This window comes from Nicotiana sylvestris, chromosome 5 (genome assembly GCF_000393655.2).
Source record: "Nicotiana sylvestris chromosome 5, ASM39365v2, whole genome shotgun sequence".
Classification (NCBI taxonomy): domain Eukaryota; kingdom Viridiplantae; phylum Streptophyta; class Magnoliopsida; order Solanales; family Solanaceae; genus Nicotiana; species Nicotiana sylvestris.
The window spans coordinates 86,171,828-86,187,542 of NC_091061.1; positions in this window are offsets into that span (position 1 = coordinate 86,171,828).

Sequence of the window (15,715 nt, forward strand, 5' to 3'; positions counted from 1 at the left end):
ATTTGGGAGCCTTGTTGTGCCCGAGGTAGGCCTAGTGACAAGTTGATTTGGAGAATTATAATGCTAAATGCCTCATTTTATTGATAAAAACAAACGAATCCTAAAAACTAAATAACAAGGAATAAAATGTCACTAGTGGCCAGTGGCCTTATTACATTTCATAAAGTAAAAGAAAACTCCTATCTATTTGGTCCCAGAAGGACCTTCCTCAGGTTGAATGCTCTCGTTAATCAAATCCTCCAGCTCGCGTAGGTTCACCAGTAGAAATGCCTTTTCCATGTGTTCTCCTTTGTTTCCTTCAGCGTTCTGGCAGTCGGTGACTCTTTTCCTCACTTTCCCTTCCAATTTCAGCAGACTGTACTCTAGATATTCCAACTTTTCGCTAGCTTTGGCGGCCCTCTCTTTCCACTCGTTGATTTGGTCATTTGATGGAAGACTCCTCCACCAGTCTAGCAAGAGTGAGGGTGTGCTAACTATACCGAAGTTGGGGGACCTTGTGCCTCATGTTTCTGCAAGACAAAAGGGTTAGGCCCTTTCCCCCGTCGGACTCGACTATTTAACTATCAATAATTGGCATAAATAGCATTTAGTTCTCCAAATAAATGCACAGAACATGGTAATGTCTGTTTGGGTTCCAAGGAAACCCAATGGACTTTGGACAAGGCTATCTTAAAGAGTCATTATGTGGACAACTTAACTGACTCGGCTAGGTTTTGACAGTGATGCATGCACAATTAAACAGAGTAGGGTTTCTATGGGGTATTAGACTGGTACCCTTGAGCAGACAACTCAAGTGGGAAAGGCATGGAACCGTCGACTACATCGTTGATCGACTGGTTTTACCGCAAATACTCCTTTGCCAAATTTAGGGGTAATAATATCGGAAGGGCGCAACCACTCATTATAAGCGTTGCTATGGTATTTTGTTTGGCAGGAGTGGAATATGATGTTGAATATGCAGTTACAATAATTAAACAAATTGTCATGTATTTGCACATTCATAAGGTAATAATTACAATAATTGCTCAAAATTACAACAGTATTAAAGGAAAGTGGTAAAAGAAAGCATTAAGAGAAATAAAGATAAGAAACGAAGAGCCAAGTCAGTTTTCGAAGTAGGAGAGCAAAATAAATACTTAAAGGCATTAAAGACATTCAAGGAAGCATAAAGTCACAAATAGCATGAAATGGTAAAAGCCTTAAAGAAGTCCCCAGCAGAGTCGCCACGCTGTCGCGCCTCCTTTTTCTCGTGAAATCGGGTTTATGATATTTGGGAAGACAACTCATTCCCTTTTGGGAATTGGGTTTATTGATTTGAAGAGTCGCCACCTAATGATTAAGTGCATTAGGACACTAGGAGGAATTTGTTTAGGAAAACCAGAGTTTGGGTAAGGGCTAGAAATTATCTCGAGGGGAAGGTGTTAGGCACTCCTCAAGATCCACTAGTATGGTTCCCGGCCATGCTACAATTATGACTTAAGTACAAACAATAAATAAGCAATTAAGGGTTTCAAATATGAGGGGTTGTCACATTGTAATTGCAAATAAGTTAAAGTTTGAAGAAACAATGAAGTTGAAATTTGAGAAAAAAGAGTTTGAAATTTTGAAAGTAATAAAATAAACAAGTAAAGGGAATGACGGTACTAGGTTTATAAATAATATGGATCACATCAATTCAATACCCGGTAATCACTCCTCAGAAGAGGGGTTACACGTGATATTAGCGCACCGGTCATCATATCCATATCTACCACCCCGTTGAGGTATTTAAACGCGGAATGGTTTCATTACTTATTGCATGCTAGTACCCCACCCAATCCTATCAGTCTCGGAGGTATTTGGAACTATTAGTCCTAAAGGGAAGGGAGATTTGGGCTTTGCATGGTTTAAAAGGATAAAATTCTAAAGCAACAAACAAAAACACATAAGGCAGATATGGGAAACACATAACAATATAAGAGGCTCAGATGGACCTCCTCACTTAATGACAAATTGTTTAGCATGTCTTGCAGATACTGGTTATGGTCTGAATTAAAATTAAACGTTAAGGAGGCAGACTGGTCTATTACACATTTCAGATAAGAAACCGGAATCAGACCTGCCTACTGGTTGGAATTAACAGAGTCTGATTCAATTAGCTAATTTTACCTTATAGCTTGCCTAAGTGAAACCTACAGGCATGACATCTAATAATGCAGAAGTGTATTGATTTTTACAAGAAGAAGGCCTGTTGATTATAGAAAACATAAGTTTTGCAAACATTGAGTAACGTTACTACTGATTTTAGACTTGTAAATGATTCAGACCAGTTGGTTACTCCTATAGACATGCTTTCTAAGCGTTATCGAGTTTAACCTTTACGAAAATGCAGAAGTCCTATAGGCATGGTGTTTAAAACGCTGATTTTTATTATTTAAGCCTATAAATGCATTTGCCTAGTGATAGATGTATATGCAGAATTCAGAAAACTCTATAGACATGTTCTCTATGTGATAGGCAGAGACGCAGAAACCTATAGACATGGTCTCTATGTAGGAAATGCAGAAGCTATAGACATGTTATCTATGTATGAAATGCAGAGGCTATAGACATGGTATCTACGTATGGAATGTAGAACCTATAAACAAGATTTCTATATGAAATGCAGAACCTGTAGGCATGGTTTCTATATGAATAATGCAGAAATGCACGACTTGTAAACATGATTTCTATATGAAAAATGCAAAAGTGAAAACAGGACATGATTGCAACAGTAAATACCTATGAACATGATATATACCCTTATGCATACATGAGTGACCCTTCCCTTTTCACTAAAACCCCATAAGTTATTACAAATTATTACAGCCTAGAATGAATAAAGAAAAGTAAAATAAAATTACATCAGAAAGCTAAAAATCCCAACCAAGGAGAGCCTGATTCGGACTTTTATCTGAAACATGAAATAAACCAACTTAAAAGATCAAATTCCAAAGCCTTTCTCTTATTTGGGATGTGTCAAAGTTCCCTAAGAGTCTCAAGTGGACTCCGGACAGTGCTTACACCCAAATATATTACAGAATTGGATTATAGTGCAGTGTGGAAGGGCCAGCCCTCAAATGTCCAAGTTTAGAGGGAGCTCAAGGTCCCAAAGCAAGGCTCATAGGAGGGGGGAAGAACTTAGAATCTAAGAGAGAGTACAAGTGCATAGAGGGGATTTTGGGGAAAGCCAAGACAGGCTGGTGGTCATACCTAGCAATTGGAAGTGCTGGCACACCCAACCGGCATGTTAGCCACATTGTTTGGGAGTTAGGATCCATTAAAGGTTCAAGTCCAGACATGAGAAACAATTTGGATGTTGCCATGCTTTGAACTTTAACTCAAACACATAGAAGGGAATAAGGGTATGAAGGATTCACACAGCAACAGATGCAAAGAGACATTATATTCAATACAGAACATAAATAGCAAAATAGACAAGATTGTTGAAACTGTAAAGCAAACACATAGGGACGAAGCTGAAAGTTAAATTAGAACATACCAGTTTGAGGGGAATAAGAAGAGAAGAGCAGTAGTAAAGCCAAATTGCAAACACACAGCTAGAAGATTTCAGAAGAGAGTAGAGTGTTGAATTGAGAATGTAGGATTATTGAAATTGAAAGTGTTCAATAAGTGTTGTCAGAGTATTGAACTCAAGGTCTTAAAGAGTATTGAATTGGAAGTGTGTAAAAGTGCAGAAGGGTCGTGCCCTTTATAGTGTAGAAAGCAAGTAAGAAAAGGTAAGAAAATAGTTTCGAAATCAATTACATAAGGTCTCCCTTCAATTAAGGGATTCTGATTTCAAACAGGCAAGATAATTAAGGAAAGTGTTTGATCAAAATCTTTTCCAAAGTAGCACAAGAAGGGTAAATACACAGAAGTTATTTAAGGCAAAAGTCTAGTGGTACATGGTTTGTGAAAATAAGGAAAGGCGATCACTCAACAACCAGTAAAATCAAAATTGCAGGCTTTGTTCGAATGAACCAAGTCAGGAAAAATGAGGAAAGGGTTTTACCTAAGGAAAATCAGTAACAATCAATCAAACCTTATTAAGATGAATTCCGAATCAATCACAAGTTGACAAAACCTTTTGAAGGCAAAATTTCTCATATATAAAGCATACATACATATCGAACAAGAAAGAAATATCATGCAAAAAAGCCTAGTATAGAAGAGTTTCGGGTCATAACAAAGAGGCTCAAATCTAGTACATAGACTCAGAATAAGTTTGAGAGTGTCCAGGGTCCCAAATAGAACCCTAGTCCAAACATAAGATAAAACTCGCCAAAAACCCCCAAATCCCAAGGTTTCAACTCGAGTCAGATACAGAGAAGAGAAGACAAATAAGTGAAACAGGCTCAGAGGTCTCTTTCAGGGATTCATGTGAAAACAAATAGATAAAATAGCAGGTTCAAGGCAAATAGAATGAAGAACTGATTTGAAGCATAAAGAACACATTTTAAGAATGCTCGGAACTTAAACAAGTTTCAGAAGAGAAACGAGATAGTATAACACTTAAGAGAACAATAGAGGAAACATGTTTAATAAAGAACTTAAACAAAATCCAGAAAAAGGCAACTAAAGGCCTAAAAGCTTAGTAGAAAATACAGTAGAGGAACATAGGGGTAAACGAACACATAAGATAAACATGTGAAAGCATGATATAGAAACCAATGGAAGAAAGAACGGAGCACAATAGAAGGATATGCAAAATAAGGAAAACATAAGAACACAAGAGAAGGACATGCGAGGTAGAAAAGAGAACATAAAAACATAGCATAGACAGATTCACACAAAGAGAAGAAGAAGAGGAGTCAGAAAACATTTTAAAACCTTTTCAGAGACCCTAAATCGAAGAGAAGTAATTTTTGAAAGAAAATTAGGGAAAACGTTTAAGAGCTCAAGTAGAGCACAAACATAGCATAGATATAAGAAAACAACCAGAGAAAAACCTCGAATAGCTTAGGGTTTTAGAGAAACCCTAGAAATGAGAAAGGCTTGGAAGAAGGTCCGATCTTGAGTCAGAGAGGTTAGAAATAGGCTTCTGATGCTTGAATACACCGGAGCCAGGCCAGAGAGTCCATAGAACCTTGGATCTGTAGAGATATGAAAGGACACCATCGAGGTCGTACCTCGAACTTCGAACACCCAGGGTTTAATGGTGGAGGAGGGTGAGTACAGACCATCCATGGCCTGAGAAGCCATGGGTTCCGGTGAGATTGCGGTTGAAGGGGGGTGAGAGAGGCTAGGGTTTCACGAACCTTCGAGAGAGTTTGAGAGAGGGAGAGTATTCAAAGGCGGCTGAGATATGGAAATGAGGGGATCGAGGTAGGGTTAGTGAATTAAAAAAGGTAAGGGGTAATCGTGGTCGTTGATCTAAATGATCAACGGCCTAGATTGAAAGAAAGGGCCATGCGGGTTAATTGGTTAGGTCGGGGGTCGGGTTAGATTAGAATTGGGCCGATCCAATTGGGTTTCAAAATTGGGTCAATTAGGGGGGGTCAATTTGGCTATGATTGAAATAAAAATGGGTCAGATTTTAAATAGCCAGTTGTTCCCTTTTTATTTTATAAAAAGTAGTAAAATGATTTTGAAAGTAAATTAAGAGTACTGGATCAGTTAATAACATATAAATATTGATTTAAAAATGTTGGAACCAATTTTATAATTATAAAAATGCTATTAAATCTTAAAGTAGGCTAGAATTGCAATTATATGAAATTTAGCTTTAAAATTACCAAATAAATTTGTAAAAATATATAAAAATTACCTTAATATATTTTGGTATAAATATGGGAAATAAAACAAATTATCCACCAAAATAATAATTTTGGGAATAATTATTGGTTTTTATACTACTAAAATGAGCAATACATATGTCATTTTGAAAGTATTTTGTATATATGAAAAATATACAGGGAAAAATTGGGTATCAACACATATCAAGTAGCTTCTTTACCAGCCCATGCATTACTTGGTGTGCTTTTCTAGCTTTAGCTATTGTGATTGGCCAGATGGTAAATATAGATCCTTTATTGCAATTTCGTCGAGCATGCTCGAATTAGCCTTGATCTCGGCCCCAGCCCCTACTCCCGGTAGTGTCTACAACCTGGGGCTTCGGCTCCTGACCAGCCATGGATACCATGCGTGTCCTCACCATCTTTGAGAGAACAAGAATAGAATGGTTCAAACTTCAATGATAGAATAATGTCGCACGATAGAGAAAGAAAGAAGTGACCTTTCCTAAATTAGTATAGCCTCTAGAAGGTAAGTACATGTCTCTATGCCGATCCTCTAGACTCTATTAAGCTTGCTCATGACTCGTGAGACCTAGGCAACTTAGTGCTCTAATGCCAACTTGTTACGATCCAAAATCTCCAACCGCGGGGCTGTGAAGGTGCCTAACGTCCACTTGCTAGGCAAGCCAACATTAGTACACAACTAATCATTTTTAAACAATTGAATGCAGTATAATAAGAGTTAAACTTATAGAATTTCAAAATAGACATAATAATTTCAACACCGACTAACCGAAACTCGGAATTTGGTGTCACAAGTACATGACCATACTAAAAGGTTCTACAACAAATGTCTCAAGGAATCAACTTTTCATATAGAATAAATAGTAAAACTTGATAAGGAAGGGGACTTCAGGGATTACGATCATCATGCAAGTCTACCTCAAGTATTCAAATGCAGATGTAATTCGGGCAGCAACTCCACTAATTAAATGCCGCTAGGACCAACTCTAGAATCTACACAAGAAGTGCAAAAGTGTAGCATAAGTACAACTGATCCAATGTACTCCGTAAGTGTCGAGCCTAACCTCGATGAGGTAGTGACGATACTATGATAAGACACTTACTAAAAACTTGTGCAGGTATATATATAACAATATCAGAATTAATAGGCAGAGCATTTAAATATTAACGGGGAGGGAACATGTAAAGAGGGGGAAAGATCAGAACATAAGTGAAAATCATCGATTATCCTCTTTCGAAAATAAACATAAATGCAGCCAAATAATTCACAAATCCGTAAACCAAGTAAAGCAATGAAAGCATCAATGGCACTATATTACCCTTCATGCTTTTACTCTCATCCTCACTATATAATAAGATAAATGCAATGGCATGGCATAATCCTTTGTGCTTTTACTCTCATCTTTACCATATGTTAATGATATGATAAAAGAAATGACACGGTATCACCATTCGTGCTTTTACCCTCATGCTCACATGATATAAAAGATGATAATAAAGCAATCAAGTGCACGACATCACCCTTCGTACTTTTATCCTTACATTCGCTCATTCAATAATAACAATATGCAAATATGGTACGACAACACCCTTCGTGCTTTTCACTCTTTCTCACCAAGCAACAATAATAACCCAAAGTATCAAGTAACGTAGAAAACTGATTTCAACTTCAATCATGGTATTATGATAAACATATTCAACTTCCATATCATAAAAAATTCAAGTTAATCTTTAACATGAAAGCGAACAATCAAGAATTACAATCTAACAAAAGCATATAAGGCATAGTAAAAGAAGCAACATGGTACAATAAATCAATTTTTACCCGCATGCTTTTAATCTATAACGATGCATATATACTCGTCACCTTGCATATACACCGTCCCCGCACATAATTCACATAGCTAATAGACTAACTAGGCCTAATTTCCTCAAGTCAAAGTTAAACACGATACTTACCTCACTCCACAATCAAATAGATCAATCCACCACGACCTTGTGTTTTGAACAAGCCTCCAAACTAACTAAATCTAGCCAATTAATGATTAAAAAATCCAAAATAAGCTTTAGAAACTACCCACGAATGAAAAGGTTAAATTTTGATCATTTTTAAAGTCAACAAAAGTCAACCCTGAGCTCCCTTGGTCAAAATTTGATCCGAGATTTTGTAATGCCCCGACTAGTCATTTTGTGTATTTGCACCCTATTTCTCTTTTTTATGCTTCACACATGTGTATTTGTATTTTTATGACTTTCGGGGTTGGTTAGTTTCGTTTCGAGAAGGTTTTAGGTTGATTTGGACCCTTTGGTTTTTGGATTAGAAGGCTATTAGAAATATTGACCGAAATTTGAATTTTGTTAAAATGATTCCGGAACGGTATTTTGATGGCTTTGATAGGTTTGTATCATGATTTTAGACTTAGGCGTATGCCCGAAATTTAATATGGAGGTCTCTAGGTTGAATTAACTTGTTTGTCGAAAGTTGGCACTTTGAGGTTTAGAAGTTTTTTCAAGTTTGACTAGAAGTTAACCTTTTGGCTATCAGATTTGGGATTTGATTTTGGGATTTAGAATAGATCTGTTATGCTATTTGGAACTTGTCTGCAATATTTGGTGTCATTTGGAGTTGGTTTGATAGGATTTGGACGCTTGATTGCAATTTTAGAGGTTCTTGAGTTTTTGTTGAAATTCATGTATTTCGATGTCCAAAAAGGTTTCGAGGGCTCGGGTGAGTTTCGGACGTGTTTCAAAAAGGTTTGGACTCAAATAGAGGTTGCTGGTGTGCTGGCACTACAATTGACGCAATTACGAGCACCAGCATCGCAATTGCAAACTTGACAAGGGGGACTGAGATATTGTAATTGCGATATCTGGTTCGCAATTGTGAAGGCTAAGCTTAAGTTGGGCAGGTTGCAATTGCGACAATTTGGTCACATTTTTTAGGAGGGTAGACTTCACATTTGCGAGGTCTATATCTCAATTGCTACATCTCCTGTGCTTGTCAGCCACCGCATTTGCAAAGATTTCTTCGCAATTGCGAGGGTTTGCAAATACAAATCCAGTGTCACAATTGCGACATCTGAAACTGAACAAAAGGGTTGGGAGTCGAGATTTCATCTCATTTTCTCTTATTTTAGAACCCTAGGCTCGATAGGAGGCGATTTGGAGAGGGGATTATCATCTACAATCATTAGGTAAGTAATTCTAATCAATTTTCAACTAATTTCATGATTATATATTAGATTTAACATCAAATTTATGATAATCAAAGAGGAAATTGTGGGGATTTTTGTCAAAGTTTTGGAAAATGAAAATTTAGGTTTTGAGAGTCTATTTGGACTCAAATTTAAAAATAAAACACATATATGGACTCGTGGGGTTATAGGTAGTCGGAATCCACCCTTGGACTCGAGTTTTGACCGAGCGGGCCCAAGGTTTGACTTTTGTTGACTTTGGGGGGATTATGTAAAGATCATAGCTTTATCGATTGAAATTTGTTTCCCTTGCATTGTTTGATGATATTAAGTCATTTTTTGTTAGATTTGAGCCATGTAGAGGCAAATTTTAGGGGAAAAGCTAATTTTGAGGGTTGATTCGGTCTAGTCGAGGTAAGTATCTTGTTTAACTTTGTGTGAGAAAAACTACCCCTTAGGATTTGGGTTGATTGTGTTATTTGTATTATGTAGAAGATGAGTACACTAGGTGACGAGTGTGTACACATGCTTATATGTGGTATTTTTACTAGTTTAGACTTTTAGACTTCTTCCATTCATTTAATTGAAATCGTCATGACATGTTATATCTTTCCTTGTTAAATCTATTCTCACATGCTCTATTTGCCGTTGTTAACACTTGTTCTATCTTTTATTGTTATATTTTCTCTTATATGGTTCAGTTGAAGTTGTTACCTCTCTTATTATCTTATTACCTCGTTCATTGTTGAATTACTCTTACTTGAAGTTGTTATTTCGTGGGAATATCTTCTTGTTGGGTTATTGATGTTGAAGTTGTGAAAGCTACTATCACATTGAAGTTGAAGTTGTTGATAGTTGATTTCGTTATTATTGAGATTCTTGTTCACATTTTGGTTGAGCCATGGCTATATGTAATGGTAATATTGGTATTGTTGATTTTGGCAAGTGTTGTGGCATATGGGCATGTGTGGTGCGAGTTTATTATTGTGTTGAGATATTAATACGCATGCGGTGGTATAAAAATAGGAGTTGATACGCATGCGGTGGTTTAAGGATAAGGGTTGATACGCATGCAGTGAGATTAGGTGGGATTGATACACGTGTTGCAAGTAAGGTAATTACTTGAAGCCACGCGATGAAATAAGGGGCTAAAATGCGTGTAGCTATTTCGGGAAAAATATTTTTAAAATAAATGCAAGGCTCATACAGTGATATAAGGAAGATTGTGATTGTGACTTGTGAAATAGGATTATGAGGTGCGGTACCTCGGTTGTGATTTTGTTGTACTTTCTACATTAAAAGGCTTATTGGTTTAACAACTCTTGTTGTTTCTTCATTTGTCTTACTTGACATTTTCTGTATTTGATTACTTGTTGTTCATATCATGTGTTCACTCCTTATTGCCTTTATTGCCCTATTCTGTTGTTAGTCTACATTTTTTGTACCACTTTGTTATCATTCATTTCCTCCATTTCCATTATTAGTCTATATTATGCTCTACTCAGTTTTTCTTGTCCTAGTAGGTGTCTTGATCTGGCCTCATTACTACTCTACCAAGGTTAGGCTTGATATTTACTAGATATCGTTGTGGTCTAATTATGCTACGGTTTTGCATTTTTTTTTTGCAGATCCAGGTACATCTGCTCTAACCGAATGCTAGTGATCGTTCAGTTATTTTCGGAGACTTCAAGGTATACCTGCTCAATGCTCGTAGGCCTCGAAGTCACCTTATGTTATTCCTTTTTCTACTTTTTATTCTATTATCAGACATGTTGTATTAGAGATTTTTAGTATAGTTCTGTAGGGCTTATGACTCAGTTCCACTGGTTTTGGGATTTTATTATTGATGTACTATTTTGGAGTTGTTATGAGCTTACTCAGGTTATTTTATTATCTTAGTTTGTTAGTTCTGTTAAACTATCAATGAATGTTAGGCATACCTAGTCTTAGAGACTATGCACTATCACGACATCCTAGGTAGGAAATTGGGGTCGTGACAAGTTGGTATCAGAGCTCTAGGTTCATAGGTGTTAAGAGTCATAAGCAAGTTTAGTAGATTCTTGCGGATTGGTACAGAGATGTTTGTACTTATCTTCAAGAGGCTACGAAATTGTTAAGAAGTTCCACTTCTTAGCTTCTTTATCGTGCGAATTATTGATTTCGAAATCTGAGTCTTTATCTTTCTATTCTCTCACAGATGGTGAGGACACACACTGTTAGATCAGATGATCAACCACCTGCTCCCCCTGCTAGAGTTGCGCGAGTCCAGAGCTAGATCGGATGATTTCAAAATCTGAGTCTTTATCTTTCTATTCTCTCATAGATGGTGAGGACACACACTGTTAGATCGGATGATCAGCCACCTGCTCCCCCTGCTAGAGTTGTGCGAGTCCGAAATCTAAGTCTTTATCTTTCTATTCTCTCACAGATGGTGAGGACACACACTGTTAGATTGGATGATCAACCAACTGCTCCCTCTGCTAGAGTTGCACGAGTCTGGAGCTAGGGCTAGGGCTAGGGCCGGGGCTGAGGCATAGGCCAAGGAGAGGCACATACTACAACCCGAGTACCACCCTCGGCATCGACTGAAGAGCCACCAGTAGATCCGGTTGTGGGAAAATCACCCGAGATGCCTATTACCGCCCCTGGAGTTTAGGAGACCCTAGCATAGTTTTTGAGCATGTTCGACACTCTAGCTCAGGTGGGATTGATTCCCCTTACACCAGCTACATCTGAGGCCGGGGGAGGAGCTTAAACTCCCGAAACACGCACCCCAGAGTAGTTGGTCCACATTAATCAAGTCCCGGGTGTCATCCCAACATAGCCCGTTATACCGGTTCAGCCTGAGGTCAGGTTAGAGGCATGTGAGGAGGAGCAGAGGATACTTGACAGGTTCAAGAAGTATGATCCTCCTACTTTCAACGTCACAACTACTGAGGATGCACAGGGTTTTCTAGAGAAGTGCCACCGTAATTCTCTGCACCACAGGTATTATGGAGGTAAGTGGAGTTTCTTTTACTACATTCTAGTTGTCTGGCACAACGTATAGGTGGTGGCAAGCTTACGAGGAGGGTAGGCCAGCTGAGGCAGTCCTACTCATATGCGCTTAGTTTTCAAAGATGTTCTTGAGAGAGTTTGTTCCGCAGACCCTTCGGGATGCATGGTGCACAAAGTTTGATCAGCTCGTTAAAGGACCATGTAAGTGTTAGAGTATGCTATCAGGTTTACTAAGTTATCCTAACATATACCTGCCTTGGTTTCTATAGTCAAAGAGCGAGTCTGCAGATTCATCGAAGGGCTTAGTTATGGTCTTAGGTTTAGTATGGATCGGTAGCTGGAGACGGATAATCCATTTCAGTAGGTAGTAGTGATCGTGTAGAGGTTGGAGGGTATGTAGGGCCGAGAAAGAGTGGGCAGGGAGGCCAAGAGGCCTCAAGATTCTAGAGGATATGGTGGCGACCGTACTCCGGTTGTAGCCCATCATGGCAGAGGCTATGTGGGCTGCCTAGTTCATTCAGCAGTCTCAGCTACTAGCAGTGCTCCGGCTATTCTGAGGTCTCAATTTGCCCGACACGACCATTTGTAAACTCAAAACATAGGCCGACAAGGCCATACAAGTATCCATATACCTGACATCTGTCTACAAGCCTCTAAGAGTAAATAAAATCATAAAGGTCGGGACAGGGGCCCTCAATACCAATCAATACATATCCAAAACATACTGACCAAATAGGCAACTCCGGAGCAAGTGGAGTGCACCAACACCTTCTGCTGAGCTAATAGCCTACTTGGAGGACTGTCAACCTATCAATCAGGACCTGCGTGCATGAAATGCAGTGTCCCCAAGCTAAAGGGATGTCAGTACAAATAAAGTACCGAGTATGTAAGGCAGGAAAACTGTCACGACCCCAATCTTGGTTGTGATGGCGCCCAACACGATGCTAGGCAAGCCCGGCCAATTACCACTCACAATCCCTTCTTATTAGAATTCATTACCAATTTTCAGAAATAGATACCAATTTAATATAAGTAGAAGTCTGAAATAAAAGATTGAAATATGTGGAAGGCCATAATGAAATCTCTACAAATGCCCAATGATCTGGTGTCACAAGTTTGAGCCTCTAATACAAGGTTTCAACAGCCTAATGCAGAAATATGTCTAAAATGCGGAATAGTAAAGAAAGATAGAGGGAGAAATCGGGTGTGCAGACGCCATGCAGCTACCTCAATAACTCCGATGAAAAACTGAACGTCAGGAAAGCTCGCTCTACACCTCAGGGACACTTGTACCTGCACACACGGTGGAGGAGTAATGTGAATACTCCGACCCAGTGAGTAATAACAATAAATAATGGCTGACGGTATGAAATCACGTAAAGGCACTAAGCAGTTCTATATCAAAGCAGTAAAACCATTTAAAGAGCAAGTAAAGAAAATTGAATGAAACTCTTTGAACCAGGTGAAAACAGGTAATTTGACAGGCATTAATCCAGTATAAATTCGCTCATCGAGCATTTCTGTTCATTTACTTATTTCTTACCCTCAATACTCAATTCATATACTTCTCACAATAACCGAAATCGAAACATATATATATACCGCTGTGGTGTATAGCCCGATCCGTATATCGCTGTGGCGCACAACCCGATCCATAATAATAATAGTCAAATGCGCTCACTGGGGTTGTGCAGACTCAGGAAGGGCTCCTATAGCCTAAGCGCTATATCGCTGCGGCGTGTAGCCCGATCCATATATATATATATATATATATACATATTTGTCGCGACGCGCAGCCCGGTCCATATAAGTATTTGCTGCGGTGTGCAGCCAAATCCAATATATGTATTTGCTGCGGCGTGCAGCCCGATCCAATATCATATATAATATCCTCACTATTGGGTCCTCAACCCCTCTCAGTCATTATAATGACAGCCTCTCGGGCACAATAATATAAGGTAGGGATCTCAGCCCACATATTTCTCTCATTTATGGTTAACATTTCATAACCCGATTCATATTATTTTTAAAAAATTAGAAACATGACTGAGGATATGATTTTTAGCAAATAAGTGGGGAAAACCAGTCAAAAATCACATAAGGGTTCTACAGGTCGGCACAAGTCCCCAAACATGGCAACTAGCCCAAGTCAGGATGACAATGCATAAGTTTCAGTCAAAATATAGTGAAAATATCAATTGGGATGGACCAAGTCACAATCCCCAGTAGCAATGAACCCCACGCTCATCACGCAGCATGTGTCTCATCTCAGTATAGCACTATGTTGTGCAAAATCCGGGGTTTCAAACCCTCAGGACATCATTTAAAATCATTACTCACCTCAAACTAGCCAAAACTCTAGCTCGCTATGCCCTTGCCTCTCAAATTGGCCTCCTCGCGCGTCGAATCTGACCAAAATCACAACGAACATGTCACATTATGCTAAATAAACAATACCCAATCGAAAACAATCAAAAAATATCAAAATTCTCGAAATTGGAAAAACCCGAGCCCCGGGCCCACTTCTCGAAATTCAAATTTTTTTTACATCAACAGATTCCTTATCTCTCCACGAGTTCATACATACCAAAAGTTCTCAAATCCGACCCCAAATGGTCATCCAAATCCCCAATCAAAATCTCAAAATCCCAAGTCCTATTTCTTCCATTTTTAGCAAGAATTCAATGATTTTCTAGGTGGATTTCACAATATAAATGAGTTTTAGGTCCGAACTTCTTACCTCCAAACGTTTTTCCTTGAATACCTCTTCAATCTCCTTCAAAAAGCTCTCAAAATGATCAACTATGGCTGAAAAATGGACCCAAATCTCGGACAAGAGGACTTAAAAACATTCTGCCTAGGCTTCATCGAGGTGTACCTTGCGCTGTGCAGGTTGTACATCCTCTTACCATTTTCCCTGCTGTACACCTTCTGTTAAAATGCCTATAACTCCTTGTGGAAATATCCAAATGACAAACGGTTTGAATATTTAAAAACTAGACTCGAAGATATTTCATTTGATAGGTTGTACACCATATAACTCTTTATATATTCCGAGATATGAGCTTCTAAAGTGCATTAGAAAATTCTGTCAAAACTGATCCACTAGCCATATTCGATTCATCATAACTTTCTGATAGAATATCCAAATCATAAGTGGTTTAACTTTCTGGAAACTAAAATGCAAGAGCTACAACTTTCATGTTTTGCACTTTTTCTGATTCCTTATATATTTCAAGATAAGATTCCAAACTGGACTCATCGCACTAGAAATTTTCTGGTGCACAGCGGAAGCTAAACAAAAATCTGCAACTTTTCCAAAGATGAAATAGTCTGTTTAACCACCCGAAACTCACCCGAGGCCACTGGCACCTCAACCAAAAGCACCAACACATCCTAAAACATCATCCAAACTTGTTCCAATCATCAAAACACCTCAATTAACACCAAAACCATCAAATTACATCAAATCAAGCTTAAGTTCTTCTAAAACTTCCAAAACACGCATTCGATCAAAAACCCAACCAAACCACGTCCGAATGACCTGAAATTTTGCACACATATACCAAATCACCTAACGAAGCTATAGAAACTCTTGGAATTCCATTCCAACTCCCGGATCAAAAATCTCTCCTATCAACCAGAAATCGCCAAAATACTAACTTCGCCAATTCAAGCCAAATTCTACACCGGACCTCCAAAACCACTTCCGATCACACAAGATATGGATAACGAAGCATGAAG